This window comes from Sus scrofa, chromosome 9 (assembly GCF_054392235.1).
Source record: "Sus scrofa isolate SSC_HxYL_T2T_F1_AM1 chromosome 9, Sscrofa_HxYL_maternal_Yorkshire_Landrace_v2.0, whole genome shotgun sequence".
Classification (NCBI taxonomy): Eukaryota; Metazoa; Chordata; class Mammalia; order Artiodactyla; family Suidae; genus Sus; species Sus scrofa.
This window is the reverse complement of record NC_139391.1, coordinates 35,202,711-35,218,447: the sequence shown is the minus strand read 5'-3', so window position 1 is coordinate 35,218,447 and position 15,737 is coordinate 35,202,711.

Genomic DNA, 15,737 nt, shown 5'->3' with positions numbered 1-15,737 from the left:
CTGAGCTGTGTCTGTGATCTACCCATAGCTCGTGGAAATACCTGATCCTCAACACGCTGAATGAGGCCAGGGATTGAACCTGCATCCTCATGGACACTAGTCAAATTCGTTTCTGCTGAGCCACAATGGGAACTTCCACTGAGTCATTCTTTTAAATCTTGCATCTATAAAGTGATAATTGCGTCTTTTTTTTTTTTTTTTTTTGTCCTTTTGCCTTTTCTAGGGCCGCTCCCACGGCATATGGAGGTTCCCAGGGTAGGGGTCCAATTGGAGCTGTAGCCGCCGGCCTACACCAGAGCCACAGCAACGTGGAATCCGAGCCGCGTCTGTGACCTACGCCACAGCTCACGGCAACGCCGGATCCTCAACCCACTGAGCAATGCCAGGGATCGAACCTGCAACCTCATAGTTCCTAGTCGGGTTCATTAACCACTGAGCCACGATGGGAACTCCCTAATTGTGTCATTTTTAATAAATTAGCTAACTTCTCTGACACAAGTTTCCAAGTATTAGGTGGGTATGCTGACACTTGACTCCCATTGAACATGGACGATACTATGTGTGTGAAGTGCCTTCCCACTGCACTGCCTGTCATGTGGTGGATGATTGTTTACAGTAGAAGTCATTACTCTTACATGCACTGAATTATCTTTCAGGGTTAAGCCATATCACAATTATTGTTGTTTTGTATTTTTCGTTAGTTCTTCCTTATTCGGACTCTTTTTTTTTAAGGGCTACACCTAGAGCATATGGATAGATTATCCAGACAATCCACAAGGAAGCATTAGACTTAAACTCTGCATTAGACCAGGTTGACATAACAGACATGTATAAAACATTCTAATCAATAGAAATTGGATGCATAGTCTTCTCAAGTACAAACAGAACATTCTCTAGGATATATTTTATAAGACCATTAAACATGTCCTAATAAATTTAAGAAAATTCAAATCATATTGAATATTTTTTCAAACCACTGTAGTATGAAACTATAAATCAATTAAAAGAATACAAAAAATTCACAAATACATGGAAACTAAGCAATATGTTACCAATGAGTCAAAGAAAAAAATCGAAAGATCAAGGAAAAATGTATTTATACAGATAAAAATGGGTACACAACATATCAAAACCTATGGGATGCATCAAAAGCTGCTCTGAGGTAATTTCATAGTCATAAATACCTACATTAAGAAACAAGAAAGATCTCAAATAAGTAACCTAATTTTACTCCTCAAGAAAGTAGACAGAGAAGAAAATACTAAGCCACAGTTAGTAGAAGTAAGGCAATAACAAAATTAGAGTGAAAATAAATGAAATAGGGAGTAAAGGGCAATAGAAAATGACAGAAGAAAGTAAGATCTGGGTTTTAGAAAAGTTACGAAAAATAGGCAAATCTTGTGCTAGATTCATCAAAAAAAAGGGGGGGATAGATGTTTCCAATAAATAAAATTACAAATGAAAGAGAATATGTTGCAACTGATAGAACAGAAATGCAAAGGATCATAAGAAGCTACTATGAACAGTTTTATGCCAACAAATTAAACCACCTAGAAGAGATGGATAAATTCTTAGACACACACAACCTAACAAGATTGAATAAGAAAGAAATAGAAAATCTGAGCAGACAAATTACTAGTAATAGAATAGAAATGTTAATCAAAAACCTCCTAACAAAGAAATGCCTAGGAACAGATGGCCTCACTGGCGAATTCTAACATTTAAAGAATACCTTTCCTTCTTAAATTCTACCAAAGGGCAAAGGAGGGATAACTTTCATTTTGTATAGACAGAATTACCTGATACCAAAACCAGACAAAAATATTACAAAAAGAGACAACTACAGGCAAATAGTCCTGATGAACATAGATGCAAAAATCCTTAACAAAATATTAGCAAACCAGGAGTTCCCATTGTGGCTCAGCAGAAATGAACCTGACTAGAATCTGTGATGATGCAGGTTCCATCCCTGGCCTTGCTCAGTGGATTAAGGATCCAGCATTGCCTGCAAGCTGCGGCATATGTTGCAGATCCCTCATTGCTTGGCTGTAGCTTGAGCCAGCAGCTGCAGCTCCAATTTGACCCCCCTAGCCTAGGAACTTCCATATGCCACAGTTGCGGCCCTAAAAAGATAAAAAAATATTAGTAAACCAAACTTTACAATACATTTAAAAGATCATATGTCATAATCAAGAGGGATTTATTGTAATTAAAAGTAATAAAAGAAGTTGAATGATTACCAAACCAGTCCCTAAGTACTTCTAAAAGACAAACCAGGACTGTATATAATGTATATAAACTCAGTATGGAACTGGGAGTAGTAGAATAAGAAAAGTAAAGATCAGAACTTAGATAATAATGATTAATGGGAGATCATAGGGAAAAAAAGTCAGTTTCAATAACATACTATGCATTCTCCACACATAGCGTGGCCTTTCAGGAAGTACTTAATTCTAAACTTTCATTGACTTTGAGCTATTTTACAACCCTTTCCAAATTGTAGGTCACTGATAGACATACAAATTTAGTCTTGTCTGGTAGAGGTTCAATTATCTTCTCTTTTAATCTGTGAAAAAAAACAAAACAGTCTTGCCACATATTTATTTTCATATTCTAGGCCTATAAATGTGCCTTTAAAAAATTATCTGTTGAACCAGATATAACATCTGTCTGATTCCATCATGAATAAGCAGACCTTTAAAATATGTTCATTTTTATATTTGTATATGAGTTATGATTTTATTCTTTACTGAAAGTTATCTTTTAAAAAGGCCAAATAAGGAAAAAGTCAGCAAGGAGTTCCCACCACGGCTCAGTGTTAACGAACCCAAATAGTATCCATGAGGACGTGGGTTCAATCGCTGATTTGGCTCAGTGGGTTAAGGATCTGGCATTGCTGCGAGTTGTGGTATAGATCGCAGACATGGCTTGTATCCTGTGTTGCTGTGGCTGTGGTGTAGGCCAGCAGCTACAGCTCCAATTTGACCCCTAGCCTGGGACCCTCCATAAGCCGCAGGTGCGGCCCTAAAAAAACAAAAGCCAAAAAAAAAAAAAAAAAAGAAAGAAAAAGAAAAGTCAGCAAAAAGAAGGCTATTGAATGATTGTTCAGAGAAGCAAAAAACCACAATGTGTAATATATATATTACAAGGGAGGAAATGTTTTGAGAGGAAGAGAGACTCCTGTAACATGGGTATCTGGGTAAATTGAAAGAGTTTATAAGTCAATTGTGCCTGGCAACTAAGTGACACCAGGTATTTGTGCAAGAGTATTTTCACAAGGTGATGGGGTCATCAAGTACAATGCAGGATTTTGAAGAATGAAGGAAAATATAAGAAAGGAAAGCAGCAAAGGGACACAGTCTTTTCCTATATGTTTTCTTTTGAATTTTACTCTTCTATAACTGTAAGAATGATAAGTACTCTATCAAACAAGAAATAATTGAAAAACTTTCTAAAAATTAATACAAACCCCACCTGAAATCATACTGACATTTTTTGAACATTTTCCATATGTTTATTCTAAATGCACACAATTTAAAATAAATAGAATCATAATATATCTAGCTGCTACTGGGTCTTTAACGTCTTTTTAAAATAATACATTAGTAGATCTTCTCAGTTAAACCTTTTATTTTATTTACTTATTTTTTTAAATGATTTTTATTTTTTCCAGTATAGCTGGTTTACAGTGCTCTGTCAATTTTCTAAGGTACAGCATGGTGACTCAGTTCACATACCTGTATACATTCTTTTTTCTCAAATCATCATGCTCCTTCATAAGTGACCAGACATAGTTCCCAGTGCTACATAGCAGGATCTCATTGCTAATCCATTCCAAAGGCAATAGTCTGCATCTATTAACCTCAAGCACCCCATCCATCCCACTCCCTCCCCCTCTCCCTCAGCAACCACAAGTCTATTCTCCAAGTCCATGATTTTCTTTTCTGTGGAAAGGTTCATTTGTGCCATATGTTAGATTCTAGATATAAGTGATATCATATGGTATTTATCTTTCTCTTTCTGACTTATTTCACTCAGTATGACAGTCTCTAGTTCCATCCATTTTTTTTTTTTATTTTAATGCCTTAGTTAAAAAATGTTCTTTTGGCAAAGAAAGTATAAATATTGATAGGTGATTTTAGTATATGCATGGTGGCTTAATTCTTATGCCACTCACATTTATATAATATTTTAAAATTTAAAAAGTGCCTCCTCATGTTTTACATCATTTAATCCTAAAATTCTTTGAGATATACTGAGGAGGCATTACTGTCTTTATTTATAACAAGTAAACTGAGATTTAATAATGTCTTACACAAAGTCATAAAATTAAGTAGCAAATTTACTCCTGCCTATACATGCATTATTCAAGTCATTCATTCAATAGTATGACAGAGATCATGTATATAAAAGTAAATAGGAAATGGTTTTTTCTCTCCTGGCTGCAATTCAAAGTTTAGTGAGAAAGGCATATAAATAGAAGAAAACCACTCTGAGAAGTCCTGTAGGAAAGGCCTGAGACAAAGCAGGAAATAATAGTCACTTCTCCTCGCTTGATGACAAGATTTTGGGTGTAGATCCCAATAACTAGTGTGTTGGAAACTGGACTAGAGGAAAAAAAAAAAAGTCAATTCACCTCAATAGAGATCTGATGAGAAAGGATGAAATGGTTTTGTTAGGGAGCCTTCTTGAGATTACACACACACACACACACACACACACACACACACACACACACACACACACACACACACACATCTTGATTCTAAGACTTTCCTGAACTTCAGTGAACAAGCTGAGCAAAATGAAAGTATAAGTCTGTGAACTTCTTTTCAAGGTAAGCCTGTCATGTAGATACAATGAAGATGAGTTAGAGAGTTTTACCAAAACACTATTAAAGTATGCACGTCATCTTTTTCAATTTCAAAGATTCATGCTTTCTGTCCTTACCGAGAAAAAATGACTATGGGTAAAAAGAAACTCTTTGGAGCTGAAATATTCAGCAAGCTCAGGCAATTTCAGATATCTTCTAAAATGGCAGAGAAACAGGATGCTTCAATAATTAGACTTGGCTCAAAGATTTGAAAAATTAATATTTAAGTGGACCACCGAAGTCAGCTGTCTCTGCTCAGAAAGTGAATAGTCAATGGCTGGTAACAGAATAATGCAGATCACAGAGAGAATTTACTTATGGAATTCATGGGAGTGGAAGGGAACTCCAGAGAAATAAAAGGGACCATTCTGAACTGAGAGTAGCCAGTATCCTACTTTAGTATTGAACTTTGAATTTATTTCTAAGAGGTCTTACTGCCCTAGTTAGATATAACAGTTAGATTTTTTCCCTTTTAAAAAAATATGCAGACTATTCTTTCAAAAGAGCATAGAAATTACTTGGGGACAAATGCTTAACCTACATATATTAGACAATGTTATAACTGACAATATTAGAAATAGATTATCCTATAAAAAATCCAACACATTATTATCTTATCAAAGATCTGAAGATCTCTATTATCTGAAGAATGAAAAAATTTTAAAAATTTTTGAAAACTTGTCATTTAAGACTCAAACCTTCACTAAGAATTGTTTAAGAATTTACATCATTTTGAAAGAAATAACAATAATTTCAAGAATTCTTTAGTTCAGCTCTGAAGAAAATGTCTATGCATTGTGAATTCAACTTTGTGAAAATTAGCACATTAAAAACAAAATATTTAGTATCATCCTCCCTGAACATATGTTACATATGAGATGATCATAAATAAAGCATTATTATCAACTTAAGTGGGAAAAAAGGATGGGATTTTCTCATTTGCAATCACTCTACTTTTTTTTTTCTTCTGATTAATATTTATTCATTCATTTATAATTAAAGTATTGTTGATTTAAGGTATGTGTATTTTGTGCACATACATATGCACATTTTGTTTTATTTTTCTGTAGTACCCAAATACACTCTGTTCAATATTTAAAACACAATAATGTACCCCTTCCCCATTTCCTAGTCATGTAAAGCAGTGACCTCTCTCTCTTTTCTAAGATGTGAAGTAAGAATGTGATATCCTCCTTCTGAGCAGTCATGAAAGCCTAAAAGTGCATGAGTATAATTTAGAAAAATCTCACAGCCCTAGATAGCCTCTTGTTATGTCATCTGAAATGTGACAGCATGCTGCCTGTTTACCTCAGGCTAAAATTGCCATTTGCACTATCTGGGCCACCACATTTCCTCTGGCTAGCTGTCTGCCTTATGTGTACTAGGGGCTTCTATGAATGCTGGTGTATACAGTTACTCTATGCTGAATTGTATTTTTTTCATCTATTAGTAAATTAAATGCATTATCTCCAGTTATTTTTATAGCTGTCATCATATCATTCTAAATCTGAACTGCAAAATCTCAGCACTGCCATGCGTGAGGCCCAATTATTCAGAAATCCGCATTAGATATGAATATTGGTATTGATATTGTTTTCTCAAATTGAGGAAACTTTAATTTCAGCTCACAAATTAATAAATTCAAGACAATTAAAAGTCAGTAAGAGGTTTACCTTTACATTAATTGTATTATTCTTTGGAACCAAAGAAGCTTCGCATTTGCTTTGCTAAAGTTGTACCTATAGGTTTGATGATTATGCAGTGGATATAATGAGGTGGAGGAAGAGCTATGCATTTGGCAAATTACAGTCACCCTTTTCCTGAATCATCTTTAGCATCTTTCTTCTCACAGCAAGTACATGAGAGCCTGTACAACAGGCAGCAATAGCTGAGGACCTGTATTCCCATTCCAGACTCTCCTCCCAAAATGGTAAGGAAGGATTTAATTACACCGCCCAAATGAAGACATATTTCAAGTGTGAAGTATGAATTTTGAACTCAATGAACATAAAACCATGTTCATTTTTGTGAGTCCATGTTTTTCTGATTATCTCAAGTATCAATTTCACACACACACACACACACACACACACACACACACACACACACACACACACACACACACAGAGGCACCTATTAACTCCTGGCCATGAAGATGAGAAAAATGTGCCTCTGAGCCAGTGCCACTGACAGATAAAAGTTAACACAGTGGCCAAAAATGTGAAAATATATCCTTGAACAGTAATGGACATTTCACAGCTTTTACTTTAGAATTCTTTAAGCTGCTTATGTATTGTCTTCACCTTTCTAACTCTACTTCCCTCATCCTCCATGGAAGCTTAACTATCTAGGCTCCTGAGATAAAAAATCAAAAGTTAACAGCAGACCGGAATAGCAAACCCCAGACTTGTCATTGACTTGCCAGAGCCATCATTATTGCCTCACTTCCAGACAGCCTTCTTGGAGACAACTTCATTTGTTTTAGCCTTGAATCACTCAGCTTTCTCTTCTTCCTAACTGGTTTAAAATGCCTACTATCTGCATTATATTTTAGGTTCAACAGCAAAGTTCCACTCAGTTAAAAAGAATGCTTCCTGCATGTGTGCAACACTGACTACCTGCTAGCGACACATACATCAATAACTAAATATAAGCCCTTGATAAATTTATCATACAGGATCTTATCTTCATGTCTGCACTGTTAGCATGCACTCTTTATCTGGGGATGATGACAACAGCATCTACTACACAAAAGTAACTTAAATATTTATTGGATGTTTACTATGGGCTAGGTATTATTATAAACACTTCTCAGAGTTTATCTTAATGAATCTTCAATATGGTCTAATAAAGAAGTTATATTACTCTTATTTTATAAATGAAGAAACTTAGGATCATGATAACTTGTCCAAGATCACACAGCCCAAACTCCTAAACACTAAAGAAAACAATGGCAAAAAGGGGAGGGTTTTTTTTTTTTTTAATTACACTTATAACCTGAAACCAAGATTAAACTCTTAAATAAGCTATTTCTTATTCTGGCAATTACAAGGACTGGTGTAGAGAGAAGAAGATACAGCATAACCATGTTCTATAAGCTAGGTGAAGAGTTCTTGAGCCTTGGGGATAATGACAGGAGTAAATTTCAGAGCACAAGGAAGACTAGTCTGCAGGGCAAGTGCAATTAGCATTCACATGAGTTTTCTGGAAAATTTAGGGTATCTTAGGGGAAATTGACAGGGATATTATTTTCCTAAATACACCTAAAATTTTAGCTTATTTGGGATGATTTATGTCATGATTATTTGGTATGGAAAGCCTTCTTAGGATTACTTTTAAAACTTAGGTAGTAAAGTAAATTACCATTTATAATAAAGTGCCCTTTATTATATTTTTTATTATATATTATATATATTTTATTATATATTCACTCTTTGAGTTCATATTTTCCTCTGACCTTGCTTTCTTCACAATACTCCATTTTTTTTTCCTCTAGGTTTGGTTTTGATGGCTGTGTCCATAGTTGTACCATGAAAATACCTTCCAAAAAAAAAGTTCAAATCTGCTAAGCAGTGCTTTTATTGAGGGTATATTTATCTTCTTATGCAGGAAAAAGGTGAGTTTCCATTTACCAGTTATATCAGGAATCACTTGTGGAAATTCAATAAATGGCCTGATGGCTTGGACTTCTCCCCAGTGGTATTCTGAACAACTGCTAACCCATGTCTACCCAGCTCCTTGTTCTATGACTTCCTAATGAACATGGAGGCTTCATTTTCAGAACTTTCTTGTGCTCTTCTTTTACAGCATACATGGAAAATGGTTTTTTGTTTACTCTTCAGGTAAATTATTAATTTTGAGTAGATTAAATTAAGAAAGCAACAAATTAATCATATGAAAATATGTGATTTATTAGCAAATCAAGTCATGTCGAGTTAATCATATTTTAGGATAAAATTGACTTTTAGTAAAAGTGATTCCCCCTTCTTTAATTGTACTGAAGTTAAGAACCTAATTGTCTTAAGAAACATAAAAAAAATTGTAAACATTTAACTACTATTTTATGTCACCTATGAATCACAATTTCTCAAATTTCCTAGTATTCAGGGAAGATTAATTTTCAGGTTTGAAATCAGAAGGATGATGCTGACAGCATTCTTCCTTCTTCCTGACCTCCTTCTGAAAACAGATTGCTTCAGGGCTTTGGAAAAAGAGAATGTTAAAGAAAAAATATGTCAATTTCCATAAGACAGTTAAGAATATTAAATGTAGCATGATTAGAGTGATAAATTATTTTTATACTCTTATCAAAATGCATTTAGCTTATTATAATTCTTGGATTTTTTTCAACCGTTTCCTAAACCTACTTTTTATAATATGAGAATTGAGAACATCGAAATCTCCAAATATACCATTGAAAAACAAGCATTTAAAATAATAAACCCTAAAATATTTTCATGTCATGGTAAATTAAACTATTTTAGATCTTCAAATTGCTTTCAGTAAAAGAAAAGAAAGTAGAATTTTATTATGGTGATACACAGGCATTGGAACAATTCACAAAAAAGCAGTGAGATAAAGAATTAACACAATCCATATTTACATGCCTGTATGAAGAGACTGGGAATTTGCTAAATCACAGAAATTAACTCAAACTGAGTCAGAAACAAATATATTCTGAGAATGATACCATGATGCACAGAAAAAATACCTTTAGAAACTGTCAAGAATAAAGCTTTAAAATTTTGTTATTTGCAATGTTTCCTGTGAACTAAGATTCAAAGGGATGTTGTTTCCAAATCTCATTCTCTTCCCCTTTAGATCATAATCTTCAAGATTTGGGGAAAAGGAATTAGAATTCTTAGGAAATTTTGGACATTTCTGAAATATTTTTCTTAAAATAAGCCCAATAGTCCTCATACCCTTTATTAATTATTACAGATAGCTCTAAAAAAATTGTTCAATAAAAATAAAGTTTTAAGGTTAGTTTTATTTCCAAGAAACTGTAGTGTACAGTGAATATACAAATACCGAAATCACTAGAATTATCCTTACTGGATCGTATTTGAATAATATGACATTAGGTTATATTAAAAGGTTAACAGCATTATGTAGAATCGTAGAAGTTGACATTTTATTTTATTTTTTTATTTTATTTATTTATTTATTTTTTTTTTTTTTGTCTTTTTGCTATTTCTTGGGCCCCTCCCGCGGCATATGGAAGTTCCCAGGCTAGAGGTCGAATCAGAGCTGTAGCCACTGGCCTATGCCAGAGCCACAACAATGCGGGATCCGAGCCGCGTCTGCAACCTACACCACAGCTCAAGGCAAAGCCAGATCGTTAACCCACTGAGCAAGGGCAGGGACCGAACCCGCAACCTCATGGTTCCTAGTTGGATTCGTTAACCACTGCGCCACGACGGGAACTCCAGAAGTTGACATTTTAAAGATTTGTTTCCTAAATTTGATAGTTCTTGGATACCTTATATGTAAAAATGGCTCACCATTACCCAAAGATACATACTTATAGTATGGCTACAGCTGTAGAAAAGACTGATGAGGTCATGATTGCTCCTCTCCTTGTGAAATGGTAGTCTTAATCTTAAAATCATCAAGTCAGCTTTGCTTCTTTCAAAGCAGTATTATCTCTACGTTGATTTTTAAGCTTTCTTGTAGAATAATCACTTTCCTGATTTCTTAACTATTTTTTCCTTCCAATTCAAGATACAGAAAACATACAAGTTTCCTGAAAAATACTAGAAAGGATATCTACAAGGAAACACTATTAAGTTAATAGTAAAATAAATAAATAAATGAAACTATCATGTGGAGGGACCATGTGTTTTGTAATTACTTAATTTTAATTTTGTAATGTATCAACCAATAATAAGATATCCTCTTATTGAGACACTCTTAATGATTGTTAAAAACTTCTAGTAATGCTATATATTTAAGTAGCAAATTACAAATGTCAGTATGGACTATATGAAATAAAGTTCAGAGCAAAATTTTAGTGAATGGTTACAGTGCCTCAAACATAGCTTGAGTTTTCTCTCATTGAATATCTAGGGCATCAATCCTTGCAGCTCCTGTCCTCCTATAAAAATAACCTTTCCTTAAGAACTAGTTTAAAATCCCTGTTTGAAGCATTTATTTACTACGCAGCCTGTGGTAATTTGTCTAATCTGAGTCCTATATCCCTACTGAACCTGTAACCTTAAACATTTTAAAAAACCTTGCATTACACCAGCCAAAATTTTACAAAATGGCTGACCTAAATAAATTTCTGGTATGTTTGCATCATTTTTCATAATATCTAATATAAATTTAGAATAATAGATCAAAAATGATTAGTTGATAGAGTTAGATTGTTTTTAATAGGCCATATTTTTCTTTGTAATTTGCATAACATACTTTTAATGATTTTACAATAATTTTGAAAAAATCTTAGGAGAAAATATAGGCTCTAATTATCAAATTAGAAAGAATTTCAATTTAATTGACTGCTCATTCTCCTACTCTTTTATTTTCTTTGCATATAGAAACCACATCAACATTTTCTTAAATGTAATTTATTTCCTAAAATCTGTATGCCTTTACATTTAAATAGGATATTTCAAAATTGTCCTCTATTCTCCAATCTTAAAATTTTGTAAAAATTGCAAAGTACATGGATTGCCTTTTATTAAATAAAATATAAATTTAATGATATAGGACCATTACAAAATGACAGCCATTTAGTTGTTTGTTAGCTCTGTCAGCTTACAAGGAATTGACTCTCACTGTATCTCAATGAGTTATGTAGGCTTCACTTTTATTATGCATGATTGACTGTGGGGCTTAGTATTGAATAAAATAGCTGCCACAGCTGCTCAAAATTGGTATAAATCAAGAATTTTCACTCCCAGTAGTATGTAGCATTTCGAGAACCTAATTTACTCTGGAAGGCAGAATATCCTTGCATAGACAGACTTGCCCCAGGTCAAAAATGGGAAACAGCACAAATGGATCTACAAAGCAGAACTAGCCATAAGCATTTCTCCCCCTTTCTTTGGCATTGGGTTTAAAATAAGCAAGTAAGCAATTTATGTTCTCTAAACCAATGCTTTAGTCTTTCCCAAACACATATTCACTTAAAAAAAAATTCCCAAAGGACAAAATGACTGGGAATTTAAACAAGTAGCTTTATTTAGATATAATTCATGGAGTTTCCATTGTGACTCAGTGGTTAACGAACCCAACTAGTATCCATGAAGACGCAGGTTCCATCTCTGGCCTCACCCAGTGGGTTAAGGATCTGGTGTTGCTGTGAGCTGTGATGTACGTCATAGATGCAGCTCAGATCCTGCATTGCTATGGCTGTGGCATAGGCCAGCAGCTGTAGCTCCAATTCAACCCCTAGCCTGGAAAACTCCGTATGCTGCAGGTACAGCCCTAAAAAGACAAAACAAAATTTACGTTGATGAAATTCACCATTGAAAGTGTAGAACATAATTTTATAACGAGTGTTGGAACACCATTTTGGTAGCAGAGTGATCTTAGAGCAAAAATTCCAGCTATTTTTCCTCAAATAAAATTTATGTCCAGTTTTTATAAGAAAAAATGTAGTAAGTTGGGTGATCTCATGTAAATAACATCAGTATTCACTACCATTAAAATCTGGGTAGGGCCTTGAAAAATGCATTAAGTGGTCTAAATTGTGTAGTCTCGCTCAATAATTTCATTTGCATTTAATGGAATATAGCCTTTAAAAATCTCTAGGTAACAAAGAAAGATATATATAACTGGATGCCTCTTTCTCATTAAAAAACTGTATTGTTTAAAAGTCCAATAAGAGGGAAATTCTTACATGGAATATGATAAATCTGGATTAGAATATCATGTAACTATTAAAGATCATGATTTTAAAAATAGTTCAAAGAGAAAAATTAATATACACTTAGTTATAAAAAAGTATGTTTAAAAAGTTATCATCACAAAATATTCATATATAGAAGGAAAAGGTGACAGACATTAATAGTGTATTTACTTTCTTCTTATTTTTAAAGTATCTTCCAGACACTCTAAAATAGATTTATTACAAGTAAAATCAGGTAAATAAGACAAAATTTTAAATTAAATTAGCATAGTTCTTTTGAGAAAGTAAACAGAATAAAATTCAGACTGGGCAGGTCAAGAGATTTAGAAGTGATTGGCTTACAGGGAATAAGTAAAGCCCTGGCAGTGTATGTGTGAAAGGAAGACGTAGAATCTGAGGCTGTAGAGAGGGCCTACATTAGAGCCTCTGTCCTATTATAAATATTTTCTGAATCCTAATTTGAAATCAGTGATATGTATTGATATATGGCTCTGTTTTTCATTAAATGTCAACTGTATAACTGTGGTCAATCCGATTGTAATTTATAAATACATTAGTGTTTCATTATTTTATAATTTTTTCTAACTACTTAAGAGGACAGTTTGCTTGAATTTTAGTGATGGGGTCGAATCAGAACCATAGCTGCTAGCCTACACCACAGCCACAGCAACATAGGCTCTGAGCCACATCTGAGACCTACACCACAATTCATGGCAATGCTGGACACTTAACCCACTGAGCAAGGTCAGGGATTGAACCTGCATCATCATGGGTACTATTGGGTTTGCCACTGCTGAACCACAATGGGAATTTCCTACTGTTCCTTTTCTTCTTTTTTTTTTAGGGCCTCTCCCACGGCATATGGAGATTCCCAGGCTAGGAGTCGAATCTGAGCTACGGCTACTGGCCTACTCCACAACAACGCTGGATCTGAGCAGAGTCTTTGACCTACACCACAGCTCAAGGCAATGCCCAATTGTTAACCCACTGAGCGAGGCCAGGGATTGAACCTGCAACATCGTAGTTCCTAGTCAGATTTGTTTCCAATGCTCCATGATGGGAACTCCTCCCTACCGTTTCTTTCTTTTCTTTTTTTTTTTTTTCTTTCTTTTTAAATTTATTTTTTATTGTTATTTCCCCCAACACACTTTTTATTTTTTCCCACTCTACAGCATGGGGACCCAGTTACACATACACGTATACATATTTTTTCCTCCCATTGTCATGCTGCATTGTAAGTATCTAGACATAGTTTTCAGTACTACACAGCAAGATCTCATTGCTAATCCCTTCCATGAGCAATAGTTTGCATCCGTTGACCCCAAGCTCCCAATCCCTCCCACTCCCTCCCCCTCCCCCCAGGCAACCACAAGTCTATTCTCCAAGTCCATGATTTTCTTTTCTGTGGAAAGGTTCATTTGTGCTGTATATTTGACACCAGATATGAGCGGTATCATGTGGTATTTGTCTTTCTCTTTCTGACTTATTTCACTCAGTATGAGAGTCTCTAGTTCCATTCATGTTGCTGCAAATGGCATTATTTCATTCTTTTTTATAGCTGAGTAGTATTCCACTGTGTATGTATACCACATCATCCTAATCCAATCATCTATCGATGGACATTTGGGTTGTTTCCATGTCTTGGCTGTTGTGAATAGAGCTGCAATGAACAGGCAGATGCATGTGTCTTTTATAAGGAAAGGTTTGTCTGGATATATGCCCAAGAGTGGAATTGCTGGGTCATATGGTAGTTCTATGTATAGATTTCTAAGCTACCTCCATACTGTTCTCCATAGCGGCTGTGCCAGCTTACATTCCCACCAACAGTGCAGGAGTGTTCCCTTTTCTTTACAACCCTTCCAACACTTGTTATTTTGTGTACTTATTAATGATGGCCATTCTGACTGGTGTGAGGTGGTATCTCATGGTATTTTTGATTTGTATTTCTCTAATAATCAGGGATGTTGAGCATTTTTTCATGTGCTTGTTGGCCATCTGTATCTCTTCCTTGGATAAATGTCTATTCAGGTAAAGGACCTACCATTTCTAATTTTACCTCAACTCCCTCTTTTGGCCACTCTCCTACTTATTCTTCATATGTAAGGCACATCATTTCCTTTTGCAATTAGGAAATTTCTTCGCTTACAGCTTGTCTACTCTAAATTTTCTTGTTCAATTTTGCACAAATTGAGTGCTTTGAAAGGTAGAAAAAGAGGTTTCAATGGCCATATGGGCCATGATGATAGCTCTGCTATCTCCAACCAAATATTTCAGGCAGTAGATTTTTTTAAAGCTGTTTGTGACACAACTAACTGTGGTACAAGTTAATCATACAGACCCATAATTGCAATTTTCTCAAAGCAGAAAGTGTCATTGAGATGTATTCATTGAATCATATATACAAACTCTTCTAAGCCCTGGATATATAATAATAAAGACAAAATTCCTATCATTATGAAGTTTAAAGTATACTGAGATGAACTTATTTGTAAATAGGCCACTATAACTCAGCTAGTAAAACCTTGGGATTGGTGTTTGGTAGCATACAGGAAGATTTCCTAATGACTTCCAGGACTTTGATTTGTAGATTTAGATCAGAAAGAGTTGAGTATGAGTAATCCAAGAGAAGATCTAAGAGATTTTTGTCAGGCAGAAGGAGAATCATATACAAAAATTTAAAGTGAATTAAACAAGGAAAATTTTAAAATATTTTTTTATGGTTGGAATATAAAAGATGAGGTGTGGATGGAAAATATTAGGTATGCAGGTGAAATGCATAGGTCTTATTTATCCTAGGAACAATGGAAAACCATTTAAGGGTACTAAATAGGAGAGTTATGTTTTCAGATTTATGATTAAGAAATTTGACTTGAAGAGTGGACAGCACGTTGAATGGCATATGTGAAATCAAAATTGCTGATGTTACCAAGTATTTATTAAAATTTCTAAACCTAAGATTGGATATATTTGGAATTCAGTTAGGAATAAAAGTAAAAGTTAATTGGA